The sequence below is a fragment of the Python bivittatus genome, unplaced genomic scaffold, assembly GCF_059951505.1.
Source record: "Python bivittatus isolate LINGU-HERP-01145 unplaced genomic scaffold, Pbiv_v1 ctg000480_np1212, whole genome shotgun sequence".
Taxonomy (NCBI): domain Eukaryota; kingdom Metazoa; phylum Chordata; class Lepidosauria; order Squamata; family Pythonidae; genus Python; species Python bivittatus.
Window position 1 is genome coordinate 103,955,390 of NW_028277075.1, and position 18,851 is coordinate 103,974,240.

Sequence of the window (18,851 nt, forward strand, 5' to 3'; positions counted from 1 at the left end):
TTGTTGTTGTGGGAGGAGGAAGGAGTACTAGGTATGTTCACCCCCTTGAGTTATTTATAAAAATAAGAAAGGCAGGATAAAAAAACATTTTTTTAAATCAATCCTATCCATTATAACAACTGTGTGTAGTTAATGCTCCTTTTTTAGGAATCATGTATCATATGAAGTGGACTGCAATCTAGGAAAGTCTACACAATAATCAATGTATTAAAGTTGCCAAAAAAAAATCTTTTTTTCTTTGGTGGGGATGAATATCAACACACCAGATGCCGCAGCTATCTCCCTGATAAAGCCAAATAGTAGATCATTTGGAAGAGCTTTCATCCAGGATATCAAAACAAGAGCAGATACTCATAAGCCATGTAAAGCTTTTAAAATACATTGCTAATATATTGTTCACATACATTACTGTAATTTTTGTTTTTCGTTTTTGTTTCTAGACAGCACCATTGGTTAGATCTATTTTCCACAAGCATATTACTAATCCTTCGATGGTGGTCTTTTGCCATACAGCATAAGTACAGAGGATGGAAGGTCCAGGGATCTGACGGACAAACTGGGGAGCCCTAGCCATCTGTTTCCAGTCATGATAACCACAACATGAATAAGCATGTGTTGTGATGTCACAACACAAGCTTCACCCATTTGGGCTTGCACTGTGATGTTGTGATACAGTGCACAGAAGTATATAACTGGTGAAGTTGGCATCACAACATCAAGACATTTGTCTCATCACTCACCCACCCTACCACAGATGCCTATGAAGCCAAGACTTTTATCCATTATATGTAGATTCACGGAAACCATAGATCTGCATCCTTTTCATACATCCATACTGTCTAATTATATAACACAACAGTAAGATTATTGTTGGGGTCACAAAGAGTCGGACACGACTTAACGACTAAACAACAACAAAGATTATTGTACTTGAAAGGCCAATAAAATGCTGGCAACTCTGATGAAGCTGTGGCACATGTGATATTAAATAAGGTTTGTATTTTACCATCTTAGCCTTTCACTTTGCTGAAGCTAAACGAAAATGAATTTGGTCAAAGCCAAGTGAGAATATTATTTTGAAACTCTATATATACTCTTTTTCTGTTTCCTGAGTTGCGATGGGATAAAATAAAATTGTTTAGTTCCCCACATTTCTTCTGTCCTTGCCCATTCTACTTCTGTTTTTCACAAGTCTGTCTTTATCAAGTTCCTATCTTGTATGAAACACCAGCATCTCCTACTGGAGTGAACATTCTTACAAAATCATATGGAAATCTATTATGTATTTACTAACTTACCATTATTAAATGATCCGCTTTACATGGAGTAGAAAACATTCCAGTGACATCCACTTCCACTATCCATTGGAAGTGACCAAGACACATCTGAGCCCTATTATCTGGGAGGAATTTGACTCAGTTAGTCCTGAGGAAGTGGACAGAGTCCTCGTGGCTATGAGTTTGGCCACCAGTGTTCTGGATCCATGCCTCTCTTGGTTGGTTAAGACCTCTCAGGAGGTAGCATGTGGTTGGGTCCAAGCAGTGGTTAATGTCTCTTTGTGGGAAGGGGTGGTACCACCTGCCTTGAAGGAGGCAGTGGTGCACCCACTTCCCAAGAGGCCATCTTTGGACCCAACAGTTCTTAACAACTTTTGTCCAGTCTCCAATCTTCCCTTCATGGGGAACATTGTTGAGAGAATGGTTGGTGTTCAGCTTCAGATGGCCCTGGATGAAGAGGATTGTCTGGACCCTTTTCAGGTTGGGTTCAGGCCAGGGTACAGTACTGAGGCAGCATTGGTCAACTTATTGATGACCTTTGGGGGACTGGGGATAGGGTGGTGCAACTGTCCTGGGCCTCCTGTATCTCTCAGCAGCTTTTGATACCATCAACTACGGCATCCTTCTGAGCTGGCTTAAGGGACTGGGAGTGGAAGGCACTGTTTTGCAGTGGTTCTCCTTTCTCTGTGGCTGGTTTCAGTTGGTGTTGGTGGGAGGGGAAAGGTTGAGTCCTAGGCCCCTACAATGTGGGGTACCTCAGGGCTTGGGTCTCCCTCCTCTCCTCTTTAACATCTGCATGAAAACTCTAGGTGAGGTCATTTGCTGGCATGGGGTGCAGGGTCATCATTATGCTGATGATGCCCAGTTGTACAACTCCACCCTGGGATGGGCAGGTGATGGTATCAGGGTGCTGACTGAGTGTCTGGAGGCTGTGAAGGTCTGGATGGAGAGGAATTGGCTTTGACTTAACCCTGGCAAGATGGAATGGCTTTGGGTTTTTGCCCCCCCCCCCAGGGTCTGGGGATATGTCATCTTTGACTCTAGTTGGGGTTGCACTTCCCCGTACGGAACTGGTGCACAACTTGGGGGTCCTCCTGGACTTGTGGCTATTGCTTAATAAGTAGGTGGCAGCCATGGCTAGGGGGTCTTTGCACAGATTTGTCTTGTGCAGCCTTTCCTGGAATGGGAGACCTTGCTCACAGTCACTCACACCTTGGTCACTTCCCATTTGGTTTACTGCAACACAGTCTACATGGGGCCGTCCTTGAAGACCACCAAGAAGTTACAACTGATCCAGAATGCAGTGACATGCTCAGTGTTGCATGTCCCTAGGTTTGCTCATATTACACCCCTGTTGTGTGAGCTGCACTGGCTCCCAGTTTCCTTCTGGGTGCAATTTAAGGTGCTGGTTATTACCTTTAAAGTCCTACATGGCATGGGACCAGGTTATCTGCAGGACCTCCTCTCCCTGAGGACATCTGTCCGTTCCACCAGAGTAGATAGGGTGGGCATGCTCCAGATCCCTTCCCTTAAATACTACCATCTTGTGAGGCCTTGGAAGCATGGCTTTTCTGTTGCAGCCCTTGCCCTATGGAACACCCTCCCCCTGTGATCTGACAGGCCCCTGCCCTTCTATCCTTCCAGACAGCACTTAAAATCTGCCACTACTTCCAGGGATTAGGACCAGGCAAGGTCAGGGCAGGACGAGAATGTGGGTGCATCAGAGAAGTATGGCTGTGGCACCAGTATTTTCTCTTTTTAGTTTAATTGCTGTTAGTTTTGTACTATTTTATATTGTTTTATTGATTGTAAGCTTCCCAGAGATGGGGGGCTATATAAATGTTTTAAATAAAAAATAAATTCATTCATTCACTCACTCACTCCAACAATTTGTATGTCATTGAGTTTACAATATTAAAAATGAATACGAGGAAATGAATTGGGGGTGGGGGGTTTCAACCAACAGAGAAGGAAACTTTTGGTGCCTGGCTGTCATTCTGGGCACCTTTCCCCTCTGTAGTTGAAGACAGGTGAATTATGTCAAAGTTTGGAGCTTTATGCTTAATCCCAAAAAATGGAGACCATACCTAATAAAACTAGGCATGGCTGGACAAAGCAATTTCCTCCTGCATTAATCTTAAACACTAAGAGTTAACAGTTATCAGAGTTTTACTTCAGTGGCCATAGCTTGAATGGCTGGTTTTAACAGAATACATCTGTCACGGGTCTTCACATGTTCTCAAACTGGAGGCCATGACAATTTAATACAGGTTTCACTCGAAGAATACTTGATAACGAAGTGTTCTGGAACGCTTTGGCCAGCAGTAGTTTCTTAAACTTTTCTGGAATTAAGTTTTTTCATCTACAGTGAGCCTTCTACCACAACTCATTGTAGAAAGAATTCTGACTTCCAGTGGGTCTCTTTGAAAAGGCATCCTCTTAGAACACATCTCAGCTAGTAAAGAAGATTACACTGAGGGTAATATAATAATAAAAAAATCCAAATACTTGATACATATTCCTGCTCTAGACTTACCTATGGATAGTGACCTCTAGCAAAACAGCAGCAGATTGTTTTTTGCTGAGTGGTTAGTGTATGACAAGAAATTTCAATCTCCCTCTCTCTCTGATGAGAGTATTCCATGATCTCCGGCCCTGTTCTTCTCTCCTTCACCCTCATCATCCAGGGTTGTTCTTACTGCCCAAACCACCCCAAAACTCATTTAATGGCAAGTCTCTTTCAACCCTCCCATCTTTCTTTCTCTCTCTGCATTGAGCCCTTTCCTGTTATTTCTACTTGAAACTATTCTTGTAAGTTAATAGGAATTGGTTAGGAAAAATGTTTTTAATGAAGTTAATACATGCTGATTAAATTTGACTGAATTGATTCTTCATTGTAGGGTTTTTCAGAACGTATTGTTGCTAATTTTGGACAGCCAAAGCAACCAACATTTGCACTGAAAAGTGCATTGAAAACTGCAGCGTGTTTATCGTTTTTCATGTTTGGTTGTTTTTCCCATTTCTGGGACAGCAGGGTTAAGGGAGTTGGTTCTCAGAGTCATCCTGCCCCAACACCAAAAAAATGTGAAAAGCAGGCTGAAAAAAAAAAGCACTCCCCGCTCTTCTGATGTCTTCACCTACAGTGTAACATTCAGAAGGTGAAAAAGCAGAGCATCTCAAACATTGTTCAAACCTAGGTTAGGAGGTTGTCTGTAAGGAGGTTCAGGCATATCACCTAAGGTCTCTGAAAGAGAAATGTCTTTGTCCATGATGTGAATAGTTTTAGCTGGGAAGCGCAGGTGATGGCAAGAGGTGTGCTATTGTTAAATACCATAGATGTAGTTGCCACATACTTTAGTTTTGTTTTGAATACTGGCAAATGTGTAGGTTACCGCTTTTTAATTCTCCCAAGATTTTGGCATCTGCTCTTTTATGACGGGATGTTGCATGTGTCTTGAGGCGTGGTTTTTTATTGTCTGTATTTTCTATGTTTTATTTTCTTACTGTGTCTTATTTTATGTGATGACTGCCATTTGACTGAGAGTTGGTATTACGACAGATTAAATAAAAGAAACACAGGCAGAACTTAACACAAAATTAATCATATGGTGATATGTATTAAACCTAGGTTAATTGATGTGACAATAGAATTACATTATCAGAAGTTATGTCTCTTTGAAATTTAAGCATTCACTAAGCTATCTTTTCAGCAGATCCATTTTTTTTTATTCTTAGCTAACTCATTCTTGGTTTTTTTTTTTTTTCAAATGCACAAAATATATACCTATCATCCTCTTGATTTAAAGTGACAGATGTATTGGAGTGTGTGGGGAGTATTAAATGAACTTATTTCATTCAATATTTCCCCAACCTTAATTGTTGGAGACACAGCTTGTGCTTTCACAATCAATTATAATGCTTTCTTTAAATTCCCAAAGATGGGGTGCTTTGGGGGTGCACAGTTATGGTGCTTTACAGGATAACCTTTCATGTGTGTGCTAATTGCAAACATTTATTGGCCGAAACATTATACTTCAAAATACACCAGGGAGAATTCTGAAACCTTTCTTGCCTTTGAAAGGTTAAAAAAAAGTTCCAAAAATCTAGCAGGGCTAAACCATCTGTCTCTTTAAAATCTATTTTTCGATAATTCTTTCTGTTACTTCCCCTGTTGTAGCCCACCCATCCCCTTATCCTCAAATCAAATCAAATCAAATCAGATCAGCAAATAAAAGAAGTGAAAAATGTGGAAGAAAAGTTTGCTGGCCCAAGAAAACATACAAAATGGACACTTTCCCAGAAAGAAATATAAATCTAATAAATAAATAAGAAGTGCTAAACTAGGTTGAAGCAACAGAAAGCCTAGTTTTTGAAGGTTGCACAGTGATTGTCAGAAGCCTTGGCTATTATTTTAGAAACAGGACTACAGATACCATATAGAAAAGGGATGCAAAGTCTATTGTCTGGGAGTGATAGGAGCTGTAGTCCTTATCAGATCAGGTGGAGTAACCAGATTGAGGTAGGACTATAGTAAATCCAATCAGCAATGGAAGAGAAGAAAAAGTCTAGGAGCGATAATGGTTCCCTAATTAAGGAGAGGTGGGCACTAGAGAAACAGTGACGAAATATTGAAAGTGGAAGGAGGAACAGATAAAGGGCAGAATGTATAAATGTAGCACTGAATCAGGAGAAAGAGGAAGAAATATCAGAACAGGCAGAGGCAGATTTTCATTATTTCATGGGCAGGGGAAAGCAAAAAGCTTAATTTCCTTGTCTGATGCGGTTACCTGGAAACTCATGGTGGACAGACTGAATGATCCCAGCTTTCATCCGTCTAGCATGGTCCCTGTTCTTCTCAGTCCCATGGAGACCAAGACTGGTAGAGATGGTGGTAGGCCATCCAAAACCCCCTAGCCACTCTGAGGATCCCACAAGTCCTGCTGTGTGCAGAATAAGGCCTAAAATCCTAGAACAGAAGATGGTAAAGCAAAGCCCTGAAGTAGCCTAAAGGAAGTACCAAACAGGGGAAGAGGCAAGGGAACTGTGAAGCAAGGCAAGCCAGCTAAGATTTGAGTTGTGGCTGGCTTGATACCTTGGAAAACCTCCCCTTGAACTTTCCCTTGAAGTTTTTCACTAGTTACCCTCACTGGTCTTTGTATAATGCAGAGTTCTCCTCTTCTGCTTGTCATACAAAGGCAAATGAACTCAGAGCTGATGATCAGTAGGAGGTGTCTGAAATCAGGGGCATCGGGGAGTGTAAAAAAAACTCAAGATGGCAGCTTTGACTGTATGGTTGCAGTCCATCTTGACTTTTTTGACACAAGCACGCACACACACACACAGACATACATGCATCCTGTGGACATCTCTGTAAATACACCCCGTTTCCCAACTAACTGTTTCACTATTGCCAGGGTGGGGTGATCCTAATGCGAATGGAAATTCCCAAAGCTGACTTGATCTAGGAGCAACATGATATAAACCTTCCTGTCCTAAGTGGACTTCTCTAACAATATCCATCGATTAAAACCATTTCAAACTAGGAGGGAAAAATGTCAGTTTAAAGCAATCTAATTTTCTATAAAAGTTTCTTTACAGATAGTTAGGAAGTGAAATTTTTCCCTTGTGACATTGCCTTAACGAGAAAGGATCAAGTATATTGAGGTGCTGTGCTAATCTGCCTCAGAAAAGCACTGTATTTAAAAAGTATAATCATTTTATTTATACATCAATGTATTCTGTCACCCTGAAAGTTATGTATAATACATATTATAAAAGGAACACCGCTGGCCATCTTATTGTTTTTTTCCTTTAAACAGAATAATCCAGGGAATCTAGCAATTAGCAGAGAAGATTGGCAAAACCATGGCATCCTCAGGTCCAGTTGATTTCAATGGGGCTATAGAAACAGAAGGAACCACTGTGGATTGTAGCCAGTACGATATTTCAGGATAGGAAATAAAGAATTTCTAGTTGAAACTGTAGTGGAATGTCAAGCAGGCAGAAGATAATTTTGAAAACTTGGGATTTGGCCTGATCACAGGGATGGATTCAAACCGTCTAAAGGGGAAATTCTTCTAGTTAAATTTAGGGTCAAAAAACACTTAAGAGCCAACAGAAGATGATCTATGAGCCCGTCAGAAAAGGCACACGAGTAGTCCTGCAAATGAGGTCAGACAACTGAAGCACAGGCCATTCTACTTCTGGAGTGGTTCTGAAAAATTGGTAAACCTAATTAAAATAAATGGGCAGACAATAGCCTTTGATGCCCATTCACCAAAGATCGCTTCTTTCTCTGAAATTAAGATACTCCAATTCCAGGAACTTAAAATCATTTTTCATTCCCCGATGTGGAGGGCAGGCACACATGGCATGAGGAAATGTGCCCAAACTATGTCAGCAGCACATGAGCGGATAACAAAAAGAAGGGAAAGACGGATGATCAGGTTCTCGATAATTAATTTCTCTTTATACCCAGATCCATTCACAGCAGGAAAGCCAAGAGGGAAACAAAGCGATTGCCAATTGCTTTCTTCTTCAACAGCCACAAGGGTGTTTAACTGAGCTTGACTCATCATCACAATGACTAGTCAGCCTATCTATCGGCAATAAAGAGATTTGCCTGGCTAGCAAAGGTCAGCATAGAACACAAAGCCATGGATTTTACCATACAGAAAGATGACTGCAGGGCTACAACACTGGGTGGCTGCATCTATGAGAGGACCATAAGCACGCTCCATTATTTGTATTATAATGCGGCTGTATGCAAGGCATAAATATTATGCAACAGGTAAATTTCAGTAGTGGTGCCTTATATCCAAGGTGGGGTTTAAAGAAGGTTGTTCCGAATCCTTGGCTGTACATGGCAGGATTCTGCATGGCTCCAGAATCAGCTTTCAGTCCCTGTGATCCCCCTATATAATTTATTTTCACAGCAGAACCAATTTATTTCCAGTTCAGTTGCCATGAACTTGAAACAGTAGAGGATCTAGCTGGTTGTGGCTGTGGCTGTGTGGACCTTGAGGGCAAGGAGGCTGTTCCCCATTTGCAAAGCTCTTAGACTGCTGTTGGCTGGCAGATCTTTGAAAGGGAAAGGTCCACCTCCCCTCGTTCCTCCCTCTTATATATCACAGGAGCTTGCCTGGTAAGAGAGGAGAATGTTTTGCTGCCCTAGATCCAGGCCAAAATCTCACTGGGGAACTGCAAATGTACAGGCTGGAGAGGGATCCTTGACACCCCCCCCCCCCCCCAGTGAAGAGGCTGGGTTGGGTCTAATCTTTGGTGCATCAAATAGTCCTGGGAACCTCATCCTGTGATGCTGAAAGGCTGAAGTTCTACTCTGCTCCCTCATCTGATCACTGCCTTTTGCTAGGAGGGGAGCTCTGCACCTACGGCTGCCCCCTGTGTAACTTTGATTTCAAAGATGCTGAGCAAGCCAGAAATGCACGGCTCCCAAGGATGCCCCTTTTTCTCAGGTCAGAGGGAGGAAGGGAGGGTTTTAGTTTATCTTGAAGGTCTATCAAAGCAATTCTCCAGCTCAACTTATACCTAGCACAATTAAGGTGGAGTTACCCTGAGTCTCTTTCTCTGGTTTCCCTCTCCTCTGGATTAGGAATCTTTTCTGTAATAGTCCTGCTCTGTCCTCCAAGTTCTCAGGGCCTGTGAGATATTCCATCTCAGCAAAAAAAATTACTGCAGTGCAAGGCCACCTATTCTTCCTAGATTCTGCAGCCCAAAGAAATGTCTCTTTTGGTACAATCACCTGTCCTGTGAGAGTTGGGCATTGTGACATGTCTTTAACAGAGGCAGAATGCTTAATGCCAGAGCTAAATTGTCTCTTTTCACTTCAACAGCATTAAACTGGAGGGTTTCCTGGGTCATTAATAGGCGTGATTTGATTGTAAGGCTTGGCTAGAATCACTCAAGAATGAACTATGCTGAGTACGCCTGTTGTGGCCTAACTAAAGTTTTTCCCCCAAGTCTGATTCAATTTGCCTATTAGCACTACTTCCTTTGCAGGATATGGCCAAGTGGAGCCTCTTGTTCATTACTCAAATTAGATTTCATAGGTACAAAAGAAATAAGCCGTGATGGTGGGAAAGCATAAAGAATATGTTATTTTGTAATAATGTTTAATACACAAAATTAGGAATAGGCTAATAATAATATGAATAACTTACCCCTTCCTACCCTGGCTTCCAATCTATAGTGTCTATTTAAAGAAATACACTTAACTGATTTATTTGAATATATTTCTCACCAATTAATGGAAAGCAGCAATACACAAACTGAATGAGTACAGGCACACCCATCTTGGAAAAAGCAATGTGCAGTGTTTTCATTATTAAAACTTTAATTTGCAGCCTAAAAATTAATGTACGTTAGAAATTATTCCTAGAAACAGCAACATTTACTAAGATTGCAGAAGAGAGTACAATTTCTGAGATTCAGCCGTTACAATTTTCTGTAGCTCTATAGGCAATTAATTGTAGATATTTAACTCCATTTGTTGGATAAAAAAATATCAAATATTTAACTGTAGGGGATTTTGTCATAATTGGAATTTATTATTTGATTACCTGTCGGTCTTCTTACCAGGCCTCTGGTATAATAAGCGTTTCTGCGGTCACTTTTCTTTCCCCTGAGAGAACCACGCCTTGCATCATTTATCTGCTTTATGAATTGAGATGGGTTACGGGTTCTGCTTTGAAAATGCGTGTGGGTACACGCACTTTTTTGTAGCTGCTTTTAGCATTAAAAGACCAAACAATAATGCCAGTTCCTCGCAAAGCAGTGTCCCCAACTCTCTTTATTAACCCCTATTTCCCTCTCTTGCACACACACACCCATGCGCGGAGTCAGAGTCCCTTAGCAAACGGCTTTGGAAAGATGCCAAGATGACCAAATGGGGCTCAGGACCTCTGCTAGCATCAGGATTTGAACCCAGGGCTTCTAAGGTGAAAAAGGGACTGAGAGGCCCCCTTCACCCCCATGCCTCCTAGCATTGATCATATTTTAATACTAATTAGTCACTTACTTGGCTGATTATTCAGTCAAAATATGCTAGGCTGAAAAAAATTATATTCTTAACACATATTTCACACACCGGATCAAGCCTTGCAAGGGGTTCCTTTTATTATTTATAAGGTCATGTGACACTTCTGTGCTAAAAAACGAGGGTCTGCATGAGAAAAGAGGTAAAAGAAATGCACAGAAATGAAACAATCAGATATTCCCTAATGATATTTAAAAATAGAAAAAATTGCTACTGCTACATACAGCATGTTCCATCTTTTGAGATTTAATGGCTCTCTTGTGGTTTAATGGAGAATTAGTTTCAGTAATTGATTATTAAAATTTAAAATTGCTAACCATCTTCATTATTAGACGAGTGAACATGTTATCCTTGTAATTAAAAAAAAAAAAAAAAGCTTGAGATTGGCTTTCATCCTGTTGACAGACTGGGCACACAGGCTCAGTGCTCCAGTGTGATGGTTTCAGGCTGGTCTCTTGTTTGACCGAAAAAAATAAGCAGCACATTATTTTATGATAAAAATGTATAACATCCACAGAGGCTGAGCGGAGAATAATGAACAAAGATAAAATTATAAGAGAAATGACAAAGACTTAGAAGCTAATTAAAGTATTGGGGGAGGGGCTAACGTTGCCCACTCTCATTCCGCACGTTGCTTCCTTGTCTTAAATCATACTTTGCATTTGATCAGGAAGAGAGATATTGGGGGATAAACCATCATACAAAGGGTACAACATATCCATTGCATGCAATCTGTCCCGAGGGACAAGCTTTGCATCTTCAGATTGTGGGGTGTTCCACATACTCACTCCGCCCATGCTTTCATGGCAGGATTGTTGAGGCAAGAGAGAAGCGCCATCCTTGCACCCCATCCCACCTCTGCCATCAGTCCTATCTCTGTTCACTACTGTGCAGGGTTAATCTTAAGCAGGGTTGCACATTAGCAGGAAGCCTTGTTCCCTTCACTGTGATCATGGAGAAGGAGCAGCGATTTTGAGCACAGTGGGATCCCCATCCCCACCTGTGTTTCTACTGCCATTACATCAGTTAAGCAATGGGGAGGGGGGCAGGAATTGGCCATGCCCCACAAGCCACAGAAGGAGCCACCAAGGGCTGCATATGTCCTCTGGGCCATCTCCCCCTGCAAGAGTTCCCTCAGATTGGAGGTGAGTGGAGGAAAATCTAATTGACTGTTGGTTGCTGATCTGCAAGCAGATGGAATGAATGCCATTGGATTTCACTGATTTTTCATATTTACTTACTGAGATCAATCTCAGCCCTATTCTTGGGAAATCAAATAAAATCTACTTGCCTTATAAGGTAAAGGGGTGGGCTCTCTCCACATCCCCTCACTGAAGGAGTGCCATCAGCAGGGGCTGTAGAAACATGCCTGCTCTATTGCTGTCCCCTCCTTTGGAAAAGCATACACACACACACACACACACACACACACACAATGTCCAATGACTCCTTTCCTATTGGCATTTAGAAAGTCTGTAAAGACTTGACTGGTTGGACAAGCTCTTGAAGCCTGAATGGGATGTTGGTCCCTATACTACCGGAAATGGTTTTAAGTGGGCAGAGTGGACCTCAACTAGTCTCAGAGTCTTAAGTTTTGATTTATGCTTTTGATCAATTGATTGTATTTGCTTTCTTTTAATCCAAGTTATGGAGGGGAAATGTTATGCGTCTCAGAGTCAGTTGTAATTTGAGTGGTCTGTAAGCCCTGTAAAATAACTAAACATGGAAATCAAGAAATAAATAATCAGTTTGCCTTAACATTTCTTGTCTTCCCTAAATGGATTTGTAATGTAAGCTTATTCAGTCTTCTTTCAGATTCCAAACCATGTAAGAATTCAAGATATCTGATTCCAACTTAGCAGACACCTAGGGCACCTATATTGACCCTATTTAGACAGTAAAGTTGTTTACAATACATATCTTTGAAACAAGGCACATTTTCTACAAATTCAGAATTTACACACACACTCACAAATATTACTTGCATAACAGATCTGTTCTTTGCACCAATCCTAATGTCTGAAGCCCCTTTTTACTATTATAGTAAAATAAAATACTAAAGATAAAACCATCACAACTGCAGCCTTTGCATTCCTATTGTCTCCTGGCTTTCGATCATTTCATGGGAAAACCATATTTAAAGCATTTCCCCCATTGCATTCAGAACCTGACAAGCTCCTCTAGCCTGGCCCCAAATGTCATAATTTACTGCCTTAATTAATGGGACTGTGTGCATCACATCTGTTAGTAAATGGCAAGGTGTCAAAATCAACAGCCACTGCTGGGCAATGACGTTGAGGCTTTGTCTGCCTGAAGAACAAGCCAACTTGGAAGAGTTTCATTTGCCCGGCAAGCCCTTACCCTGTCTTTCTTTTTTCTTGTTCAACTTTAGCACACACAAAAAAAAAAGAAAGAAAGAAAGAAAGAAAGAAAGAAAGAAAGAAAGAAAGAAAGAAAGAAAGAAAGAAAGAAAGTAAGTTGGATCTTTTCACTGTTCTCTCTAGAGTCTGATAATGTTATTTGCTAAATCTTTTTTGTGTCAGCATGGATAGAAGCTATCTCGGTACAATGGAAATGGCAGATTGTGAATAATTAACATCAGGCATCAAGGCATTGACATGTCACTCACTGATAACACCATGGGATGGAATGCCAATAACGCTTTCTAAATATGCCATAGAGGGAATTCCGAGATCCTTAACGGAGGATGCCTTGATACATAATGTATAAGGAGGCATCTACCTTCCCCTGCAGAAACTGTGCCAAGAGGAGGAAAGGTAACTGCATTAGCTTTCAAAGACTGAGGACACTGGCTCCAAGGAACAGACTTTCTTATTTATTTATTTTTTATTATTTTTGGGAGTATGGTTAAAAACACACACAGACACACAGACATGGATTTCAAAATAAACTTCAGCTTGGAATATGCTGTTTTTTATATAATGGCAACCGAATCCTTTCTCTTTCCCTTTCTCTTTCCCTTTCCCTTTCATTCTCACTCTCGCTCTAGCTGTCTTTGTTTAAGCAACCTAAAAGTTTTATTTATTTACATCCAATATTGATATGCCACCTTGCCATTCTTAACGGAATGATAAATATAAAGGACCACAAAAATCATGCTATTATCCTAACAAAGCTAAAAAGCCAGATTTTGGAAATGTTGACAGTAGGGCTACCATGTCCAGGGAGGATGGACCTCCTGATGACCATGGATTGGCAGCAGTTCTATTTACTACCATCTAATGATCATCTAGATTTTTTTTCAGCCCAGATATAATTACAGCACAGTAATCCAGAGAAAATGGATTTTAAAAGAAACAATGTCATTATTAAAAGACAACTGAAGCCCCCCCCCAAAAAAAAGGGTTAAGATTGTTTTAAAGCTAAGAAAGATAGTCTTAAACGTGTCTACGAGTTCCAGGAGTATGAGACAAGCACCTAAAAATAAGAGACCCAGTTGGGTCTAGTGGTTGAGGCTCCAGGCTAGAAAGCAGGAGATGGTGAGTTCTAGTCCGCCCTAGGCATGAAAGCCGCCTGGGTGACTTTGGGCCGGTCTCTCTCTCTCAGCCCAACTCACCTCACAGGGTTGTTGGTGTGGGGAGGAGGAAGGAGTATTAGGTATGTTCGCCGCCTTGAGTTATTTATAAAAATAATAAAGAAGGATTTTAAAAAATCTTTAAAAAAATATTTGCATCGTCTTTCAGTCTAACAGCCACTGGTGCAAACTGGATAATGACTCTGTATCCAGGAAGGAAAATGTTTGCTCACAAATTTAAGAGAATCCCATACATGGATTACCCTTTCCTTGTGTCCTTTCTATTCAGTTTCAGCTCTTCCTCTGTGTGAGGTCGATCTCCCCACCTTGTCACGTTCTCATAGATTTCATCCCAACTGGAAACAAGATGCCCTGCCATTCGTTTTGCAAAGGATGGAGAAAACATCTGTTAAGTTTAAGCACATCAAGACAAATGCTATAAGAAGAGAATATTAGATCTCCTGACCCTTGAGGAATTTGTTCTTAATCCATTACTTATAATTTGAAGAATTATTTAGTGTGCTAAGTGTGCCAGTTGCTGTAAGCATCTCCTATCTACATGACTTATTTGGCCATATTTTTCAATAATGCTCAGTTCACTCTATGAAGGATGCATGTGAGCTATATTGCAAGTTCTAAAAGCTTAGTTTTTAGTAACTAATACCTATAGCAAGAAGAAAAGGAAGATAACCAAATTTTTGAGATGTGCTATTTTTTTTTTAAAAAAAGAACAGCCAAATAGAAAAGTAATATGGTAAATAAAAAAAATAAATGAAGATATGTCTTTAATTTATTACTGCATGTTGGCTTCTTCCATGTGAAATGTCTCATTTTACAACATGTTTTTAAGTCAAGGGTATTCCCTGAGCTACAATCATTAGCATATAGATGATTCTTCTGAGTGAAATCCGATGCATGTTTACTCAGATGTAAGCCATACTGCATTCAACAGGGTGTATTCCTTTATGTGTTGACGATAGCAGGTTAGATGAAATTCTGTTCTCATAGAATGAATTTATATTCAAAACAAGCCACATTCCAATAATGTTTAAGTGTGACTGTTTGAAAAACAAGCCCAGAATTCCCTCATAAAGTTATTCATAATAAAGTGCTAAAGAGAAGACATTTCTGCATACTAGGATCAGCATCTCAGTTTTAGGTGAGATACTGTAATTTTCTAATAGGTTTCACTGTTCTCCTCCACCCCCCACCCCGTAAGTTCTTTTAAACAGCTCATTTGTGAAAAGGAGAAAGTCAAAACCCAGCTTGGAAGGGAACATAGCAGCAATTAGTTTCAGACCTACAGCAAAGTTCACTGAAGTTTTCCTTTTCACTTAAAGAAAGGGAGGGGGTGGGGATGGGAAGCAGAATATTGTAAGGCTTGCTCCAATTGCCATGGAAGTCAATGTTGCGACCATCAGTAGCTCCCAAGGGAACAGGAACAAGCACCTGCCCAGATTTTAAATTTAAAGTTCCTACACGGGAACACAGTTACCCTATGGGATGCCTTTGAAATCCAGTGGCCAAAGCATGGCGCAAGTCCTTTCAGAATACTATTTCTGGGATTGGCTGGGAATGTCCCTCAACCATTTGCATTAAGTGAGGAAAGGCCTTGGAGTTGCTGTTAGCCACCTGAGGTTAATACTGGCTTCCCTGTCTTTGGGGAAAGTCAATTTACCAGCAGCACTTCCTAGACTCAGAGATCAGTTGAAGTCATGAGTCTGAAAATTTATATCAGGGGTTACATTGACCAAATACTCTTTCCTTTGCCACTCAGACACAAATCTCCAGGAGGAGCACCATGTAAGAGGCAGGGGGATCAACACAGCCGCCTTCATTTCAGAAAGCATAGGGCAGCCTTCCCCAAACTGGGGCCTTCCACGTGGATTGGACTACAAATTCCACCATCCTCAACCAGCAGATCAGCAGGGGACCATAAAAGGTGATGGTTCAGCACAAATGGATGGCATTTAAGGGGCAGACTGAATTGAACAGTCATTATATAATTACTACATAAACAGCTAAATGTGTAGGCAGGAAGTTCCATTCCAAACTATAGAAAAGCAAACACGCTAGATGATTAAACTATCTAGGAATATTTCTTTTTCCATCTCTCCTTCACACACACTTTGTGGCTGAGTTCACACCCATTAGGCCTGAGTAGTTTGTGATTCATGGCATTGTGGAAACCCAGCCATTGTCTTAGCACTTTGCATGAAGCTGACCATCATTAAACCAAAGCTTGGCTTTGTGTGGGCAGAGCATGTAATTGGGCTTTGTTAATCCAGGTTTACACAATTTCTGACTTCCTTTCTAGGCTGAGCAAGATTCTTCCAGGTAATAAACTCTTGTCAGTCCAACAAGGTAGACCAGACTAAGACTCCAATGCCAAACAGGTCAGGGCTTCCCCCTCCCTCACTTTATCTTTGTGCAAACTAAGGAGGAGCTTGCCTGAAACATTTGCTCACATTACGTTCTTGCCTTGGACTCAAAATTCTTTTATCTGACTATTGCCTTGGTAGTGGCTCCTCCCCCTGTCCTTCAAGGCCATTCCCTCTTCCCTCTACACCTATACTTTAGTTCAAAGGCAGAAGACGTGGATTTTTTTTTTCCAGAAAAAGTGCTTATAAGAACCATGTTTGAAAGAAGGGGCTGCACATCCATTCTATTATTTTACAATGAGCAGTGTCATAAAAGGAGCTAATGTGTCTGACCCCAAACTCAACATTTATTCCTCATTGTAAACCTAAGACTTATAAGAGCAAAGGGAAGTGTTATCTGGTATCACCAAAGACTAAGAATCCATCCTCCCTGGAGTTCTGGGTATCCTGTTCTGCTGCATGTATTCTTACTGGCTTCAGTAAACTTAACAGGTCTCTGCTGTAGTAGTGGATTCTTCCACTGGGCAGGAAGTTGAACTAGATGATCTCCAAGACCTCTTCCAACTCTAATGTTCTATTCAAGGATTCCATGAGGATTCAGCTTTAGGGCTTTAGTTCATTCACAATTCTAGTATTTCAATGGGATACTCTAGGAAAGGGATGTATTAAGTAGCTCTGCTAAAGCCAAATTTCTCATTCAAAGGTGCATCCATCCTTTGCCACTCACTGGGACTACGCGAGCCCCTGAATTACATAAAAAATCCTATTAAACCCGCAGTTTTCCTGTTTCTACACGCATGGTGATTGCTCCTGCTCTGCTCTGTTTCCAACAAACATGTAACATGAGCCTTATTTCATAGTACAGGTCATCCCAAGGAAAAGAAAGAGGGAAGAAAAGGGAAACACAATGGATAGAAAGAAAGAGCAGTGTGTAACATCACCCAGTACTTATTCAGCTAATCTCTTTTTCATGTCTGCCATTTCTGTGATATCACTTTATTATTGATTCGTTTCTCTCCATAGCAGCCCAGGAGCTTTGAAAACAGAAGCTTAATCTAGGATTTCTGCTGTCTAATATGTATGCTTCTGTGTGCGTGCATCATCAAGAAATAGTAATAAAAATATGCAGAACACTAAAAAATTATAGCAAATAAACAAAGGAGGAATATGTTCTCTTTTTTAATCTTTCTCTGGCCATTAAATCTGAAATGGAAAATACATCTGTATATCATTGTGTTTCATTATATATAAAGTGTTCAAATGTGATGCAATAATCCCATTCATCAGAATCTAATCTGAAATTAATCTGATAGAAGAAAATGAAGTGAATGGGGACATTATTTTGCTCAAGTGTTCAAGGTGGCAATTTGGAGACTTGAATTTAAAACTTTTATAATTCAGTTTTCAGAGTATGTTGACAGTGTCTTTTGAGTGCAGCAATCAAGCGAATGAAAGAAGGAATGATGAATGAATGAATGAATGAATGAATGAACTCAACAAATTTAAAATGGGGCTCTGTTCAACATTCTAAGTCTTTTAACCAAATGGGTTTTGTTCTTTTTACTATATCTGTTTTTATTCCCACACTTTGCAGTTATTTCATTCTTGTAGATCCTTTTTCTCATCTGTCTTATTTTCTACTTTTATTGCCTACTACAATTATAATAATTTACCTAGGAATAATGTAACACCAGCGATACACATTTTAAGTTATTCATGTAATATTTAGTAATTTAATTTTATAAGATTAATGTTGGTCCCACCCTTGCCCTTTTTTGGGAGAGTAGCTGTCAGCAATTTACTCAAAAACTAGAACTATGCTTCCCTGAACTAAAGTGAAATACAAAAATTCTGAAAACTGTGAAAGGTAGGGAGTTCACAAAATCAACTGGTTTTGCAAATGATCCCAGTTAACACTTATGGAGAAATTTATTGTTGTGTAGATGAACCTTTTACTCTGTAAGACTCCCTTCCTCTCTTCCTCCTTGTACACCCTGAATTCTATACCAATGTGGCTTGGGGGATGTGGGGTATCATAGCAGGAAGGGGAATTGCCTGCTTCCAGCCTGTTTGATGGGTAATTGGATACAACCTATAAAGATCTAGTGGGTCAGACTAAGTATCACCCCAAGAATATTTGACTATTCTGATTGGCCAAGATTTTTCCCTTCACTTAACTGATCCTTTTTCATGGCGATCCTTTCACACAGAGACTGAATCCAAAAATTTCTGCATATAGAAAGACATCCCAGAATATGGTAACAACTGAAGAGTTGTCCATTGGACCATTATTCCAAGTTAGGTGTGTACAAAGGAGAAAAATGCATTTACTCTAAGAGCAAGATTTGTTTTATTTCTCCTTAATTTTGTTTCCATTTTCCAAATGATTTTTATGAGAAATCTACCCTGGTTTCTATTGCTTATTACTTTGATATTTCCAATTAAATGGCACACATTTTCAGACATTGCATCACACCTTCAGGCCATTATAACCACTTAATGTCATGCAGATTAGACAAAGATTTTCTATTTTAGCAGTAATTAAAAAGGCTGCTTTCTAAAGAAGACCTAGCTAGTCTTCTCCTGTTTGTCTCGTCAGTGTT